The following is an 18,816-nucleotide window of genomic DNA, read 5'->3' as shown; positions in this document are numbered from 1 at the left end:
AGGGTGGGGTTGCTGATAAGGATTAGGGTGTGTGCAGGGCCTGCACTCCTTTAATCTGGTCTCAGGTAGTCTCTTGATGAGCTTCTCTGGTTCCTTTAATCTGACCTTACATGGTCTTCTCTGGAATGAAGAATGCTAGCATCTTCCATTTGTTGGGGGTTTTAGTTCTGTAAAGAGCTCAAAGATATTGTTATATGTATCCCTTGAGGTGGAACCAGGACCCTGCCCCAAGTCTGTACCATTGTTTCTTGGCTACTCCTCCCTTGTCTCCGCATCCCCTCCATTCCTTGATTAGCAACTGTTCGAGTATGCCCTTTGGAATTCAAGGAAGGTCATGAAGGCTGGAGTCTATTCCCTATAAGAAACAGGGGACATGGAAAGGCTTCCATGCCCAGGAGCCTCACAGGGTCCTGCTCGGTTTCATAAGTATCTTGTTACCCAGCAAACTTTCATACAATGATTTCTAACTAAGTATTATTACACTGGTGGTTACAAAATAGCATTTCTTAATTCTCCCCTTCATTCTACTTTCTTTTTTCATTCAACACATATTTACTGGGTGTCTACCATGTGCTAGGCACCATGGTAGGAATTGGGGATAGTAAGGTGACCAAAAGAAATACATTTCCCCATTCTCATGGAGGGAAATAAATAAGGAAATGGCCTCTTCTTAGCACTCCAAGAAGGAGCTACCTAAAGAACATGTCCTACTTGGACTCATCATCATCTTTATATCAAGTAAAGGGCAGTAGACACATGTCTGGGTTTGGTGTATTTTGTTGTTTGGTTTTTGTTTTGCCTCCCTCTTTCTCTTTTCAAAAAAGATTTTATATATAATTCATATACCATAAAATTCACCCTTTTAATAAAGTGAACAATTCAGTGATTTTAGCATATTTGCAAGTTGTGTAGCAATCACCACTATTTAGTTCAAGAACATTTTTATCACTCCTAAAAGGAACTTTGTACCCTGTGATATCATTCCCTATTTCCCCCTCCAATAGCCCCTGACAAGAATTAGTCTACTTTCTGTGTATATAGCCTATTCTGGACATATTATATGAATGGAATCATACAATACGTAGTCTTTTATGTCTGGGTCCTTTCACTTAGCATAATGTTTTCAAGGTTCATCCATGTTGTACCATGTATCAGTACTTCATTCCTTTTTATGTCTGAAAATATTCCATTTTATGAATATATCATATTTTGTTTATCCATTCATCACTCCAAATAAGTTTATACGACTCTTCCTAACTTTCAAATGGCTGCATAATTCTCTATTGTGTAAATGTGCTACAGTTTATTCTAACTAGCCTCTTGTGGATGAACATTTAGGATAGTAACAATATTTTGCTATTACAAATAATGTTTGTAATGCTATTACAAACACTTACACATAATGAAATACTTTACATATATTCTTCCTATTTTGAAGGTGTAGTTTCAGGTTAAATTCCTACAATTAAGATTCTAGGGTTAAAACACAAACATATATGTACTTTTGTTACGTGTTGCCAAATTCACTTCATAGAATTTGTACCATTATTTTATTCCCACCAGCAATGAATAGAGTGCCTGTTTCCCCATAGCCTCACCAACAGAATGCACTGTACAATTTTTACCAAATTAAAATTTTTTCTACCAAATTTATCAGTGAGAATTATACTTTTACTTTGCATTTATCTAATTTTGAATGAAGTTGAACATCTTTTCAGATGTTTAAAGACCATCCTAGACTCTCCAGCCTTATGTGACTGGCCCAGATGAGAAGAACCCTGTAGTCAATCCACAGAACCATGTTAAATAATAAATCTAATTGTCTTAAGCCACTAAGTTTTTGGGTGGTTGGTTAACTAGCAAAAGCTAACTCATATAATCCTATTAGCCTATTAGTCACAAATCTTATGACAGCCAAAATACAAGGGGCTGGAAAGTACAGTCTGCCTCTTGTGAGATGAATAGCAAATTTACCTGGCAAAGGATATAGATACAGGGAGCAGTGAGTAATTGGTCTTATAACTCAACCTACCACAGTATTTTTCTTTGCTCCTATCTTTATCAAGTTTAACATTTAAAAATTTTCCTTCTTTTATTATGTTCTGGAATAATTTAAGTAAGCTTGTCATTATTTGTGTTTGAGAGGTTGGAAGAATTTGCCTGTCAGACATATGACTTGATACTTTTTTGGGAGATACTTCTTTGGTAATTTTCTCTTTTTTTTTTTCTATGGAAATTGGCCTATTTAAGCTTTTTGTCTACATTGAGGTCAATGTGAGTAAATTTTATTTTACTAGCAATTATGTATTTTTAACTACACTCAAATATGTTTGCATAGAATTGTGCAAAATAGTTTTTCATTTTTTGTTTTGATACTCTCTATATCAATGTTTATTTCCCATTTGTCATTTCTTACTTTGTATATGTGTGCTTTCTCCTACATGATTAGGTAATCTAGTGGTTTTTCTATTTTATTGACTTTCTCCAAAGAAACAGAAATTTTAATTTATTTATTATATAGTTTCTCTGTGTTCTACCTCAGTAATATTTGCTTTTACATTTATTATGTCCTCCCTCTGATTTCATTTGATTTAGTTTCTTTTTCTAGGTACTTGAGTTGAAAAATTAATTCATGTAAATATATTCATTTTTATTGATATAAGTGTTTAAGGATGTTTTCCTCTGACCACTACTTTAATTATGTGACTGAGATTCTGACATCTAGACATTATTGATATTTTTTGAGAAATTCTGGGATTTTCATTTGTATTTTCCTTTTCAGCCAAGAGTTGTTTGCTAGAGAGTTATAATATATGTACTTGGAAGAAGCTTTTTTTAGAAAATATTTTACTATTGATTTTTAGTTTTCTTAAATTGGAACAAGAGAATCTTGTTTGTAATATATCTACTTTATAGTATTTGTTGAGGTTTTTTTTTTTTTTTTTTGCTCACTATATGACTAATTTTCATAAATGCTTCATGTGCACTTGAGAAGCAGGTATATTTTCTATTATCAGAGTGTAAAGTTTGATATATGCATTAGGGCTACCATATTTTTTATGTTGTTTAGCACTTTTAAATTTTTACTTCTTTCATTAAAATTGACATGTGTTGGATTAAGAATCATATGTTAGTGCATTTTTGTCTATTTCTCCTTGCACCTCTTATAGGTACTTATTTGTGATGGTAAGTTCTTTTTTCTGTTCTTCTTACTATGAAAGTATTTATTTGTGATAATTGTATGTCAGTAAGACCAGCACAGACATGGCCTCTACAACGCTGGAAGGGGTTTTACATTTAAAACGCTCCCACATGCGCACAGTAGGTGGGGCTGGTAGAGAACAGGGCTAGTGAAACCACCGCCAGAACTGCAGAGACCCACCCCGCCTTGCAGCTGGCAGTAAGTTATTTATGAAGTTGCTGTCTTATTTGGTTCATATAATTCATAACTTTTTAAACTTCATTGTGCATTGTAGTCTTTAGTAATTATTAAAGTTTCCTTCTTTGTCTCATTTAATGTTTTTGGCATGAATTCTCCTTTGTCTGATGTTAGGATCATAAACTTTCTTACTATTTGTATTTGCCTGGTGTATATTTGCCCATCCCTTTATGTTTAGGCTTTCTGGTTCACTTAACTTTAGGTATGTATCTTAAATAAAGCATAGATTGACTTTTGTCCTGAAATCGGAAAATCTTTTTCTTTTAATAGGTGAATCAAGCCCACTTACATTTGTTGATATGACCTATGTATTTGATCTCAACTGAAACAATACAAAGTATATTTTCTGGCCATAGTGGAAATAGCCCATGGATCAAAGAGAAAGTCACAGGGGAAATTAGGAACATTTTTAATTGACTGAAAATGAAAACAGAGCATATCAGAATTTCTTGGATGCAGGGAAATTTGAGAAACAACTGTTTCTTTCAGAAAATAAGAAATATCTCAAATCAATAATCTAATCTTCCACTTTATGAAAACAAGAGCAAATAATGCAAATGATGTGACCAACAAGGGGTTAATATCCAAAATATACAAACAGCTCATATAACTCAATATCAAAAAAACAAACAACCCAATCAAAAAATGGGCAGAAGACCTGAATAGACATTTTTCCAAAGAAGACATACAGATGGTTAGCAGGTGCATGAAAAGACGCTCAACATTGCTAATTATTAGAGAAATGCAAATCAAAACTATAGTGAGGTGTCACATCACACTGGTCAGAATGTCTATCATCAAAAAGTCTACAAATAACAAATGTTGGAGAGGATGTAGAGAAAAGGGAATGCTTGTATACTGTTGGTGGGAATGTCAATTGGTGCAACCACTATGGAAAACAGTATGGATGTTCCTTAAAAAACTAAAAATAGAACTACCATATGACCCAGCAATTCCACTCCTGGATATATATCAGGAAAAAATAAAAATGCAAATTTGAAAAGATACATACATCCCTATGTTCATAGCAGCACTATTTACAATACCCAAGACATGGAAGCAACCCAAGCACTCATCAACAGATGATTGGTTTAAGAAAATACAGTATATATATAAAATGGAATATTACTCAGCCATAAAAAAGAATTAAATACTGCCATTTGCAGCAATGTGGATGGACCTAGAGAATATTATGTTTAGTGAAATAAATTAGACAGAGAAAGACAAATACTGTATGATATCACTTATATGTGGAATCTAAAAAAATAATACAAATGAATGTATATGCAAAACAGAAACAGACTCACAGATATAGAAAACAAACTTCTGGTTACCAAAAGGGGAGAGGGAACGGGGAAGGGACAGATTAGGAGTATGGGACTAACAGATATAAACTACCATACATAAAATAGGTAAGCAACAAGGCTATACTGTATAGCGCAGGGAATTATACCCATTATCTTAATATAACCTATCATGTGGTATAATCTGTAAAAATACTAAATCACTTTGCTGTCACCTGAAACTAACACAATACTGTAAGTCAACTAAACTTCAAATAAAAAAAGAAAATAAGAGAAAATTAAACTGAAAGCAAGCAGAAAGAAGAAAATAATAAAGGTAAGAGCAGAAATCTGAAACCGAAAGCAGAAAAACAATAAAGAAAATTAATGAAGTCAAAAGCTGGTTCTTTGAAAAGTTCAGTACGATGATATCTTCAACTGATCAAAATAAATGAATGAAAGAGAGAGAAGATATTAATTGCCAACATTAGGGATGTGAGAGGGTGTAACTGCCTATACTACAGACATAAAAAATAATATTATGGCCAACGTATTTTCAACAAATTTAACAACAAAAATAAAATGGACAAATTCCTTGAAAAACACAAAGTAACAAAGTTTACTAAATAACAGATTACCTGAATAGCCCTGTATCTATTTTAAATTTTGAATTTGTAGATAAAAACTTTGTCATGAAGAGGACTCCAGGCCCAGAGGGCTTCATCAGTGAATTCTACCAGATATTTAAGGAAGTTATAATACCAATTCTATATAAATTCTTTCATAATATAGAATAAGAGGGAGTGCTTCCCAACTCATTTTATGAGGTCAGCATTACCGTAGTACCAAAACCAGAGAAAGATATGTCTTATCTCTTCAGGCTGCTATAACAAAATACCATAGACTGGGTGGTTTATTAACAACAGAAATTTGTTGTTGTTGTTGTTGGTTTTTGTTTGTTTTTTGGCTGCGTGGCGCTGCTTGTGGAATCTTAGTTCCCTGACCAGGGATTGAACCTGACTTGGGAGTGAAAGTCCCCTAACCACTTGACCGCCGGGGAATTCCCAACAACAGAAATTTCTCAGGGTTCTGGAGGCTGGGAAGTCCAAGACCACGGCTCTAGCAGATTCAATGTCTGGTGAAGGCCTGCTTTCTAGTTCACAGGTGAAAGGGACTAGGGAGCTCTGGGGGTGTCTGTTTTAAAAGAACACTAATCCTGTTCATAAGGGGTCTACCCTCATGATCTAAACACTTCCCACAGGCTCCATCTCCTACTACCATCACATTGAGCATTAGGTTTCAACATATGAATTTATGGAGGTGGGGGACACAAATATTCTATCTATTTCAAGATGTCAAGAGGAAACAAAGCTATAAGCCAATAACATTCATGAACAGAAACATAAAAATATTTAACAAAATATTAGTAAATCAAAACCAGCAATATGTAAGAAGTAAAATACGTCAAAACCAAGTGAGATTTCTCCTAGGAATGCAAGGTTGATTCAATATTTGAAAATCAGTGTAACTCACCTTTTAAACAGGCTAAAAAACCCACAATCATCTCAATAAAAGCAGGAAAAATTTGACAAATTCCACATTCATTTATGATTTTTTGTAAGCAAACTAAGAATAGAAGGAAACTTCCTTAAACTGGTAAAAAAAGCATCTGTGAAAAATCTAGAGCTAGCATCATGGTGAAAGACTGAGTGCTTTCCCTCTAAGATCAGGAATAAAGCAAGAATGTGCACTCTTTCCACTCCTATTCAACATTGTTTTGGAGGTCATAGCCTTGCAGCAAGGCAAGAAAAATAAATAAAAGGCATACAGATTGGACAGGAAAAAAAAAATTAACCTGTCTTTATTTACAGACACATGGTTATCTATGTTGAAAATTAAAAAGTATCTACAAAAAAAAGAAACTAGAATAATTAGTGAGTTTAGCAAGATTACAGGATATAATGTTAGTATACAAAAGTCATTGTATTTCTATATGCTTGCAATGAAAAACTGCAAATTGAAATGTAAATAGCATAAAAAATGTGAAATACTTAGGAGCAAGTCTGGTAAAATGTATAAAAACTGTATACTAAAAGTGGCAAAATATTAATGAAAGAATGTTTAAACCTAAATTAGTAGTGAGATATTCATGGTCAAAAGACTCAAAATTGTTGAGATATCAATTTTCCCCAAATCGATCTATAGATTCAACATAATCCTAATCATTTTTTGAGAATTTGACATGTTAAATCTAAAATTTGAAAATGTATATAGAAATCAAAGGGCCTGGAATATCAAAATTAAATTTGAAAAAGAACAGTTGCAGAACTCACACTACTTGATTTTGAGACTTATTATAAAGCTATAATAATCAAGACTATAATATTTGTATAATGATGGACATATAGATCAATGGTACAGAATAGAAAGTCAGAATTAGACCTACATATAGATGGTCAATTGATTTTTCCACAAAGACATCAAGGTAATTCAGTGGTTATGGGTAGTATTTTCAACAAATGATCCTGGAATAACTGGATATACATATGCAAGAAAAAACTTTAACCCTTTCCTCATACCATATACAAAAACTTAAAATAGATCACAGATCTAAATGTAAATTCTGAAACTATGAAACTTTTAAGAGAAAAACTTTATTTCCCTGGTTTAGGCAAAGATTTCTTGGATCGCACAAAGCATGAACCAGAAAAGAAAAAAATTGATAAACTGTGCTACATTAAATTAAAAACTTCTCTTCAAAAGACATGGTTAAATGAAAAGACAGGCCACAGATTAGCAGACAATATTTACAAAACACATATCTGATAAAAGACTTGTATCCAGAATATACAAAGGACTCTCAAAACTCAATAATAAGAAAGTAAAAACAAACAAAAACAATAAAAATGGGCAAAATATTTTGACATTTACTTTGAGTTTTCCTTGAGTGTATTACCCTTTGGGGCGTCTAGCTTTATAATGGGGCCTTCTGTCAGTCTTTCCACCTCACAATTGCCCTAAGCATTGTCTTTTATCCTCTCCTTGAGTCTCCTTAAAACTAAAACTTTAGGTTACCAGGTGTTACTGGTTGAATTTTGCCCCCCTAAAAGATGTCGAAGTCCTAATCTCCAGTACCTGTGAATGTGTTCTGGTTTGGAAATAGAGTCTTAGCAGATGATCAGGTTAAGATGAGATTATTAGGGTGGGCCCTAATTCATTATGGCTGGTATTCTTATAAAAAGGGGAAATTTGGACACAGAGGCAGACACACAAAGAGGAAAGACAATGCAAAAACACAGGGAGAACAGCATCTACTAGCCAAGTTATGCCTGAGGCTACAAGAAGTTAAGAGAAAGGAATGGAATAGATTTTTCCTCAGCCCTCAGAATAAACTAACCTGATTTCAGACTTCTAGCCTTTAAAGTGTGAGACAATAAATTTCTGTTGTTTAAGCTACTCAGTTTTTGATACTCTGTTATAGCAGCCCCAGCAAAGTAACACCCTAGAGATCAGTGGATGCCCCCCAGAGCACCTGGCATCAGAACTCACTTTCCCTCATTTTTGGTCTCTGTAAATTTCCCATACCTTCTTACCAGTGCAACTCTGAATTCCAAAATATGTTTAAAAAAATTTTTATCCATCAGTTTATCTGTTTTGTTTTGGGAAGATTTTAAAGGAAATCTAGTCTTCATTTTGTTGGAAATGAAAGTCTACTTGACTCTTCTAGAGTTAACTTTCTGAAAATGGAGTTTGGTTTCTCAAAGGTACTTATTACTTTCCAAATCTAATTTATTATTTATTTTGTACCTTCATTATGCCTAATATCCTATTATACTCCATATAAGGTATTTTGTTTCTCTCACTAGTTCCTCGAGGGCTGAGATGATGTCTTACCTTCATATACTCAGCATATGGAAAAATACCTCACATATAATGGGTTTTTAATAAGTGTGGTTATTAAACTGAATGTACTTGTATATTGGTCACATGCATAGGTGCTTGGAGTGATGACTTTAAGTCTAAATTCAAAGTTTTTATTCTTAATCCACAAATGTCTGTGTTACTCAAGGTTATGTTCACCTAAGAGGGATTTTCTTTTCTTTCTTATTAATATAACTAAATCTAAATCTCAGGAAACCTGTTGTTTTATAGCCTTCCAAGTTTTCTATGTTAAAGTATTAAATGACTTATTAATAAATATTATTCCTAATTATTACAACCATGTGAAGTAATTATTATTATACCCATTTTACAAATGAGGAAATGAGGATTAGAAAGGTTAAGTGCCTGTTCCAAGGTGAGGTACATAGTGAGTACCAGAGTTAGAAATAGAGTTTATTTGGCCTTGAAGGCATTCACTCACTATCCTCTACTACTTATTATGGATCCCATTATGTAATGATTATGAAACTCCTAGGTATTTTTCTATTCCCATTTGAGTCAGAATATCATAGTCACTTATTCGAAAATAATGAAAGATACCTTTCAAAATACCTTTGTATGTATGTTTTTTATATTTTCTGTCCATGCAGTCACTTTCCATTGTTCACCTGCTATATTTGTTGGATATAGACACCTTCAGAGAGTACATGCTAGAAGAAGTCAATTATTTTGAGGTGGCTTTTCCTTTTTCTTCTCAATAAAGGAAATTTTCCACTATAGGATATTCAAATCAATATCTTAAGTCTAATAAGATGTTTGGTAATAAGTTTGCTCTTTTGGTGCAATCTATATCACATACTACCATGCACTTGCTTATACCTTGCTTGCTTTCCAGTTGTTATATGTATGCCACATGTAAACTTTATCTACCCAAATAGTTTTTAAGCTCCTTGGGGTCAAGAATGGATTTTCTGTTACTTTAGAGTCCCCATAATAATAGTTCCCATTTATTAAAGGCTTGCTGAGTACCAGGAAATTTACACATACTTCATTTATTATTTACAATAACATGACAAATTAGGTATTATTACCCCCATTTTGCAGATGTGGAAAGCTTTGGATATAATTAGTCCCCAAATTGTAAACCTATTAAGCAACTATAATGATGGGTGCTTAATATGTGATTATTGAGTTGACTGATTTGTGGTAATTTCTCTGAAAGATCTTTCCATCTGGCTATAATGAAGTAATAAAAGAAGTGAGTTTGTATCCTTATGCTATAAATTACCAGCCTGTGACATGGGCAATTTACTCAACATCATTAAATCTGAGTTTCCTATTTGTAAAAATGGGAGAATAAAGCCCAATGTCTGAGGGGGTTATGAATATTAAGTTAGGTAATATAGAGACTAAATAATAGATATTGATTTATTAACTTGCTTGATTTTGTGTTTCTTTTCTCTCTCCTTTTACTGAAATGTAAGTTGAATTAATATATGTATAAATTAAGAAGTACCAAAAAGAAGAGACAATTACTAAAGTATCTCCTATTTTCTTTGTGTACACATGATTTAACAGCCTACTAGATGATGACAAAATTCAATATATTTAGTACTTTTTATATGCTGACATACTCACACCTATATTAAAATATCTTTGGAGAATCCTCTCAGGTCAATTACTATCACACTTCCTAAACTCTTCCTAAAGCAAGAGACTCACTTGCTTTTTAGCATGTTCATATCCCTTTCCTAAATATTTAGGATTTTATTTCCAACAATATTGAATAAGAAACCAGTAATCTTTTAATCTAATGGAAAAGGATTTAAATATTTTTTCCTATCACTCCTTTTCCCCAAATTAATGGAAGATTTTCATATGAGACAATTCTTCTGTTGGTTGATTTAATATCATTGTTGTTCTTTAACTTGAATCTTATATCTGAATTTTATGTTTTGATATGATTTCTCTTTAGTCTGTCCTATTGCTAAGTAAGGAGAAACCTCACAATGTCTATACAGAGTTCTGTTGTTTAAATCCTATATATTTAAACTCAAAATGATGATATAAAATATTACTTTACTGTAGAAATGTTAAATAAATCTTATGTTGATCCTAAATATAATCATATTTAGTTCATAGAAGACAAAATGTGCTGCTGAAAATCCCCAGATCTTTATCTTGATAATTCAAGACAGAACATTTTCCTTAGAAAGCACTGATCTTTACAATTCTTTTATATTGCTAAGCCTCAAACTTTATTTGCTGATTTTAGGGTATGGTTCATGATCTTTCAATAGGTATTTTGGATTACTTTTTTGAGAAAAATTTAAAAATTAGAATATTAATAAATTAGTATGTGTAGTACATTTTACAGATATTAGTCATATGTTTGAAGAACTGTGCATTTTAAATATTTAAAACATAATAAATAAGCCTTTTTAAAGAAATGAAAGCAATCATTTATCTTCAGCTGATGTTATTATGTACAGTTCTCTTTTATATTGCTACATTAATATTTTCCCATGACATTTGTGATGTCCCTCTGGATGCAAAAAATATATATATTCCTTCTTTTAACTGTCTTTGTATAAAGTTATTTGCTTTTCCATTAGGTACATGGTGTATTTAAACAACTGTAGGCAATTTATACTACCTCAGAGCCATTTTGACTACTCTTAAGCAAATTAGCCAGCATTCAGACAGTTCGGTACTCTCTCCCTTGTGGCCCTACTCGGGCTGCAAATTAAACAGCCCCTCAGTCTAGTCCAGATGTCCAGCTGTATCCACTCACCCTTTCAGAATGGTGTTGAACTTGCTATTTTTGGACAGAATATATATATTTTGTATTTAAGTAAAACCTATGTGTAATTTTAAAATATGACCATAAATAATAAGTGGTTATTTTCTAGCTGTGTTTCAAAAGCATTATCCAAGTGAAAAAGTAGCACACTTCACTGGAAACTGAAAAAGTTATCCATACCAATCACATTAATTTGTTTATATTTCCTATGGTGGTATAATGGGAAAAAAAATTTTTTTTTGGTCTTGTTTGCCCTGCTTTTGAATTATTGGGCAAATATCTTTTACTGGTCTTGTTTTGTCCTTGCTTTTGGATTATTTAGCAAACTGCCCATCATGTAATTGATATTAAATTAACCCACAGACATGGCTATCTAAAACTTGAAATGTCCGTTCTTCCTCTTAGCACTATCACAATTCTGTTTCTAATATTTCAAATTTGATTACATTAATTGTGGATGTTAAGTGGTTTCATGTATATTTGCCTCATGATAAAAATTTGAAACAATAACCTAGGTGGAACTAGGACCTGCATCAATGTTTTCAGTTCTAAGATTTTAATTTCTATCCTTCCCTGGATCTTACCTATATCTAAAAAATTATCAGCCTATATTTCTTTAGCAGATCATAATTTAACATCTTAAAAATAGCAATATGAAGTGAACTGGTAGTATTTCTTCAAAATATCTATTTATTCAGTACTGAACGTTAGTAAGAAATATCTAAATATACATATATATACATAAAAATACTCATATAGAACAGGACCACAAAGTATTATTTGGATTACCTGCATAACCAACTATATGCTTATAGATAAACATAGAGAACTTTGGTCCATGTGCCAAGTGCAAAATTTAATTATAAAATAATAATCACTACAATTAGAGTATATAATTTACCAGTAGGAGTAATTTATTTTAAAAAAAACATTGCTTTGGATTTGATATCATAGTCCTCTCTTCATATTTTCCTACAAGTATCAACATTTTCACTTTTTATTAGTTAAAACAATTAGCCTTATCTTACTATGGCAAATTAAAATATATTAAATTATTTTGCAAAGAAAGACCAGAAATTAAATTTAATATTTTTTAGATCTTGATTCTAAACTGTTAATCTTAGCATATGTTATGTCAAAATATTAAATGTGTTTTAAGATTCTGACAATTTATATTCAAAACATAAATACACACTTGCTACAACCTAATGTCCACACTTTTTTCACTTTATTTTAAATAAAATACAGACAATGCTTTTTCACTTACAGGCCTATGATACATTTTAATTAATGGGAATAATTACTTTTTAGCATCACAAAACATGGTTTTTAAAGTTGAAGTAATGTTTGTGAAGGGAGAAGTAGATGGCTGAGGCAGCAGGAATAAAGGAGGATTGGAAACCTTTTTCTACATGCTATTTTTGTTCATCACCTATAATGTAGAGACAAAAAAGTAAAAGAAGTAGAAAAAAAAGAAAGAAAGAAAGATGGGAACAGCCAAAAATATAGGTGATAGTGTAGTTTTTTTTTTTTTTTTTTTTTTTTTAGCTAATCTGTTTTAATTATATTTCACTTAATATTGAAAAAAGATATTCTGGACTTCAATTCCTTTTATATACCATGATGAGTATTACATAATATTGTCTTTCACAGTTAAAAATCATACCACAATACACACTATTGCTTATTTGAATATTGAGGTAGAGAATATTGTACTATTAATCATCATCAAATGCTGCTTAACTTAATAATTTGATCCCACTTTTTCTTCTGATACATAAGTCTTTAAAAATTTCATCTTGAATCATCAACTATAATAACTGATTTGCAAATTAATTATTCTAGGCCTTTCAAATGTTAACATTCATTCACGTCTGTTCTGAACTTGGACAAAAGAAGAAATGAATGTTTCTTTTTAAATGGCGTGTATAAGTCTGGTCTCAAGTTCTTGAATTAGCAGAATGGGCAGCAGAATGCTGCTGCATCACTGAGGACAGTCACTTCTTAGTAAAAATATCTGAAGGAGAAAATTTTGGAACAAGAACAATTTGGGCCCAAATGGCTTTTACAATAGATCCAAAATGTAAAAGAAGATACTGTTACATTAGCTATACACAGAATAGCCAAATTATAGAATAATTATTCCTAAAGGACAGTGAGTTATTTTTTACTTTAGGAAATCATGTTTCCAAGGCATACATTTTAAACTCAGGACAGATTTCTTTACCAGCAAGTTGTGCAAACTGTACACTTAGAAGAAACAAGGGAGTGGACTGTACTTTAATATAATTGTGATAATTTAGTTGCATTTCTAAATTAAAATTTTAACATTAAAAGATGTTGTCAGTTTTGCTTTATATGTGAACTTTCACTATTCTTGTAACTAATCTGAAAAACTAAGGCATATAACTAAAATAAAATTAGTCAGCATGATACTGCTTTATATGGTCAAGATAAAGTATGAGGTTTTTTTCCAAGTAACTACTGTACTGATGAAATATAAAGAAGAGCAGAAGCTTCCGTCTCCAAACATTTCAATGGAGTTTTTTTTAGCTTTTCACCTATCAGTTCCAGAAACTGTCCCATTATTTTCATGTTAAAAGCTAATTAATATCACTTTAATTATACCAACTGAATGCATTTGAGATCCTGGTAAATTATTTCTTCTTTCATAGTATAGGTTATATGTAGGATTTCTTCTTTATGCTCAAAAGAAATGACGGGTAGTTTGGATAAGGATTGGTGGTTTTTTTACTTCCTCCCCAAAAGAGCTGATGTTTTTGGCTGACTGGTTTTTTGGGGGGAGGGGAGGGAGGAGGGAAGAGAAAAAGGCTGAATGTAGAACTATTGAATAGGCCTACACTAAAATTCTTCCTTGACCAATGGGGACTGGGAGAAAGGAGAGGTGAGGTGGAACACTCTAAGTCTAATAATATCTGTGTAGTTTTAAAAAATGTACAAACTCCTCCAGTCCCCCGTCCCCCTCCTCGTATGTGCTGGTACCTCTGGACGGTCCAGAAGCCATTTTAGAACTCAGGAAGGAGTTCCACTTGTGCTTTTGCAGGTGCTGTGGTGGCAAGGATAACCTCTGTTCACTTGCCGGGTGTGTTACCATGCTGTTATTTAATGTCTTTCAGGATTAAAGACAGCACAGAAAATTCCAAACCCACATCCTAACACCTGAAGCTCGCACAATGTTTCTATAGCAGATAGCAAAACATTTCACTGGAACCTTGATTTGCCAAGTGAATATCCAGATCTGGGGAGTTTTTATTCTTTTCAGGCACTGCTGAAGAGCCATACTCGATTGTCGGATCTATTCCGGGTTCAAAAAACACGACCACTTCTAGGTGTTTTGCGCGTCCCAGCCCCACCCAAAGTCCCGACGGGCCTGCAATTCTGAGTGTTTCAAGCTAAGGGTCTTTCCGAATGAACGTGCATTTTCAGTTCTGGACGTCTAGTAATTTGTGGGGGAAAGGCAACACCATAGGACTTTCCGAGCAGTCGAAGCGGGTGAGAAGCCTGAGAGGCATTTGCCTCCTCGCTGTTGAACGCGAGGCTCGGAGCCCGGCTGTCCTCAGCTGTCACGGGGGGAGGGGGAGTGCTGGCATTGGCTTTGGGCATGGAGTTGCTCCAGCCGCCGCGCCCGGTCCCGCCGCCAGCTCACCTCTGCAGAGAGCTAGGCACTCACCGGCCCGCTTGCCCCTGCTCCCACGTCGCCCACGGGCCCCAGTCCTCAGGCACAGGTCGCCGGAACCATCCAGTGGGATGGCCGCCGCCTCCTCGGGGACCGCTGCCTGAGGGCCAGGGCCGGGGAACCCTGGCCGCCCCGGCAGCCCGTAGCACCCAGGGTGCCGCGGCGGCTGCAGTGAGGCACCGGGGCCCGCTCCCCCTCCCCGCCCCCGCTCCCGCCTCCTGCCTGCTGCGCCGTGCGCCCGCTTGCCCCAGCCGGCTGGCGCAGCAGCGCACACACTCACTCCGAGGGCGCCTCCAAGGTTACCCGCGGGGTGGGGGCTGGGGCAGGCTCCGGCCACTGGCCTCCTCTGCTGCTTTCCTATCGCCGCGGCCCTTCCGCCGCTCCAGGGCGACCGGGTTCCAAACCCCAAAGTAGAAGAGACTCCAAAGTCCGGGGAGGGAAGTCGAGCTGGGAGCAGACAAGCGTCCGGGCGGGGGGCGGCCTTAGTTGGCTCTGGGTGCCGGGAGAGTCGGGTCAAGCGAGGTCGCGGCAAGAGGGGGCTGTGGCTCCGGCGGGCGCGCTCTGGGCCGCGCTGGCTGGGCCGGGGGCAGCGCGCAGGGGCTGCAGGCAGCACCGAGGCGTCCGAGGCGCCCCGGGCCCGCTGGGGGGCAGAGACAAGCGGGCGGCCAAACCTGCCGAGGAAACTAACTAAATAAAAGGAGACTGTTATTTAAGGCGCGGAAATTTGAAATATTTGGACAGGAAGAGAAAAGAAAAGAAACCTTAGCGAGGGAGGGGAAAAAAAAAAAACACACAACGCGAGCTAACGGTTTTGAAACTCCCCCACCCCCACCCCGGGCTTTTCTGCGCGCCCTGAGGGAGCTCTGGGCTCCAGCTTCCTCACTAGGGAGCCGGGAGCTGCGGTTGGAGTCTGGAGAATTTCGAAGGGACAGAAAGGATGACTTCGCAGCCTCTCCATAGAGGGCTTGGGTGGACTGTGCGCAAAGCTTTACCCCGGGTCTCTGGCTGGAAGATTGTCTCCAGCCTCTCATTAGGTCCCTACGTGGATCTGTTTTTTTGGAATTGGAATTGTGGTGTAAAATCAAAGCAGTCGCGAGGGACGAAGAGACGGACTTTCCCCCTCCAACCCCCCCTCCCCCGCCTTTTGATGAAGGTAGCTTAGGGTAGTCAGGAAGGCTGCGAGCACGACCCTTTCTCGCTCCTGCACTGTACTCTTCCAGCGCTTCTGGACTATTACTTCTACCCCCGGCAAAAGCCGAAAGCACCTTTTTGGGAACTGAGATTTCGAAACCAATCCGGGGCCACGGATTCCACAACGTTTGTTTGATCAACGCGATCAAGGACATTTATAATATTACCAATTGAAATGCCTTTCCTGGGACAGAATTATTTTATCCATTTATTAGTCATCCAGCGTGGTGTGTGTGTAGGAGCTCATCACACCATTAGGAGATGCACATTGTTTATCAGAAAACTATTGATTCACTACCGAAATATGGTAAAATGCAGTTGCTTAGTGGCTTGGAGACCAGAACGTGGACTGAGGTCCTGTTGGTGTTTCCCCCCCGCACCCACCCCCGGCCCTGCTTTTCCCCAGGTGTAAGCCGGGGGTTCAGCTTACTCGGCAAAGGCTAAGCCTTGAGTTTCCCGACGTGGATGCGGGCGCAGTGAATAACTGAATTTAAGAGCGCATCTCTGCTTACTATCCTCCATTCTTTCTATGGCGTCGTCCCCTGGGGCTCTGGTCATTCCATTAATTAGCACTTGCCTTTCTACAATGCATCTGAAAAAGTTCAGATCCTTCCCCGTCTCAGCTCGCTGTAAACTAGACCCCGTTAAACTCTTCAGTACTGTTCCTTCCATTCTATACATTTCGGTATATTTGTCTTACTGAATATTGTCGAGGTTTTTGAGAGATTGAATAATGGCTTTTCATATTTCCTAGAGGAGACCACACAACTCATTTCTAAAATACTTAGATTAGCAAAGCTATTTCCTGCGAAGAGCCAAAGAAATGTGGCGATGTTTAAATGCCTAGGCAAGTTTTAGGCTGGTGAAGAGGGACAGAGCTCCCTCTCCTCTTTTCGTGCTCCGACCACCTGAGAATAAAGCAACGGCAGAAGTACCTCTCTTTAACTTTAATAAACATCCTATATTTGAAATATCTAAACAGCAATTTTAATGCTTATACTTGATGGATACTGAAAAGTCCATTAAACTCGACTTTAAACTAAGAAACGTCCATCTTTACAGTTGCAACTTGTAAGAAGTGTTGTTTTTATTTTTTTTAGTAATAGTCTTGTGTTTAGAAAATATTCAGCTTACTCAAGCAGTGTATTTTGTGTATTGATTCTAGTTTTTAAATGCAAATTACACCTTTTTCCTTCAAAATCATCTCAATTTCTACTTTTTTCTAAACTTTAAAATAAATGTTTTACATTTAATTTCATGTTGCTGTCAAAAATAAATTTACTCAGTAACTTGTGGTTTGAGGTGGCAGAAGTTGAAGTCTTGTTGCACTTGACATAGGGAAGGTGAACTTAAAATGCCAAATGAAAAGGATTTTTTTTCCTCGGATTTTTTTCCTCTATATTCTTTTATACTATCATGGAAAATAAATTATTGAAAACCACTTGCCTGCCACCTTCCAATCCTTGTTAGGGCAGGCATCAGAACCATGTCCTTCAATAAACCTTGAGGTATTTTGTTCTTTTTGGAGTGAGGGCAGGGAGCTTATAAAGCAGAAGGAGGGAACTTTTACATAAAACATCTTTGTTCTTGTGGGAGATGATGAATAAAGTATTTATAAATTTATAAATGGAAACTGCATTGAAATCCTTTGGTGAAATCTTTAAAATAACAGAGTAAGTAGTAGATGCTGGAAAATTCTCTTGGAAATTTGATATTTCCATATCATTCAAAATTTTTTATTTTTAGCTAAACATATTCTTAAGATTTTATATGCCTTTACCAAAAAGTTTCATGGGAATCAAGTGCTATGTGTAGGAGTGGCCTATTTATTTATTGTAAAAGTGTCTATATTTATTATCCTGTAGCCCCTAAATAAGTTATGACCCTTATATGTAATATATGTATGTTCTTGCTAGCTTTTTATCCCCTAAATATTGTTATTTGCAGCATATTTTAATATTTAAACATTTTGTAATTTTACACTTCTGATATTTCAGGGAGAAAAAGCCAGTGTTACACTTAGCATACTTATGGTATAACTTTGGGAAATGTATTATTTAACCAATTGTTTCATTTTGTGATTTTTAAAAAATCAACTAATGGGAAGCACTTTTAGATGGCATTTTCTTTTTAAAGTGCCTTTTAGAGCTAACATATATTTGCTTTCAGATCGCTACTTCTGAAACCTGTTTTTCAACTATTTAACTTTGAGAGAAAGGGAAGATCGAATATATAAGGATAAATTCACACTGAAATAATTTCAGGTTTATTTCCAAAACATGTTGTCCTTATTCTGTTTTAAAGCAGACATACTAGGCACCAAGTAAAATCTTTGAGGGGAAGCATGAGGAGAGAAAGAAAAGAATAACTGAATCGTCAATAGAATATGTCTAGTTTTTCAATTAGTCTACTTTTTCTAATGTCAAGACTTAAAACACCATGATCTTTTAGAGTAGTTCTCCTTAGCAAGAGGCAAATTATGTGCGGATTATAAAAGGAGTGGAAACCACAGAAAACACTG

General features: G+C 35.6%; 1 protein-coding gene across 2 annotated transcripts in view; it reads right to left on the bottom strand.

Annotated features, from left to right (window-relative positions):
• C3H1orf185 (chromosome 3 C1orf185 homolog) overlaps positions 1–15,722 on the bottom strand; it is a 240,986-nt gene extending 225,264 nt beyond the window's left edge. For both annotated transcript variants that reach the window (XR_011073391.1, XR_011073390.1), the window contains exon 1: positions 15,385–15,722. The gene's annotated coding sequence lies outside the window, so the exon portion shown is untranslated. The remainder of the gene's footprint in view (positions 1–15,384) is intronic.
• Positions 15,723–18,816: the final 3,094 nt, after the last annotated feature.

This window comes from Eschrichtius robustus, chromosome 3 (genome assembly GCF_028021215.1).
Source record: "Eschrichtius robustus isolate mEscRob2 chromosome 3, mEscRob2.pri, whole genome shotgun sequence".
NCBI classification, from domain to species: domain Eukaryota; kingdom Metazoa; phylum Chordata; class Mammalia; order Artiodactyla; family Eschrichtiidae; genus Eschrichtius; species Eschrichtius robustus.
Note: the sequence above shows the minus strand (reverse complement) of the source record. Positions and strands in the feature narration are given on the sequence as shown.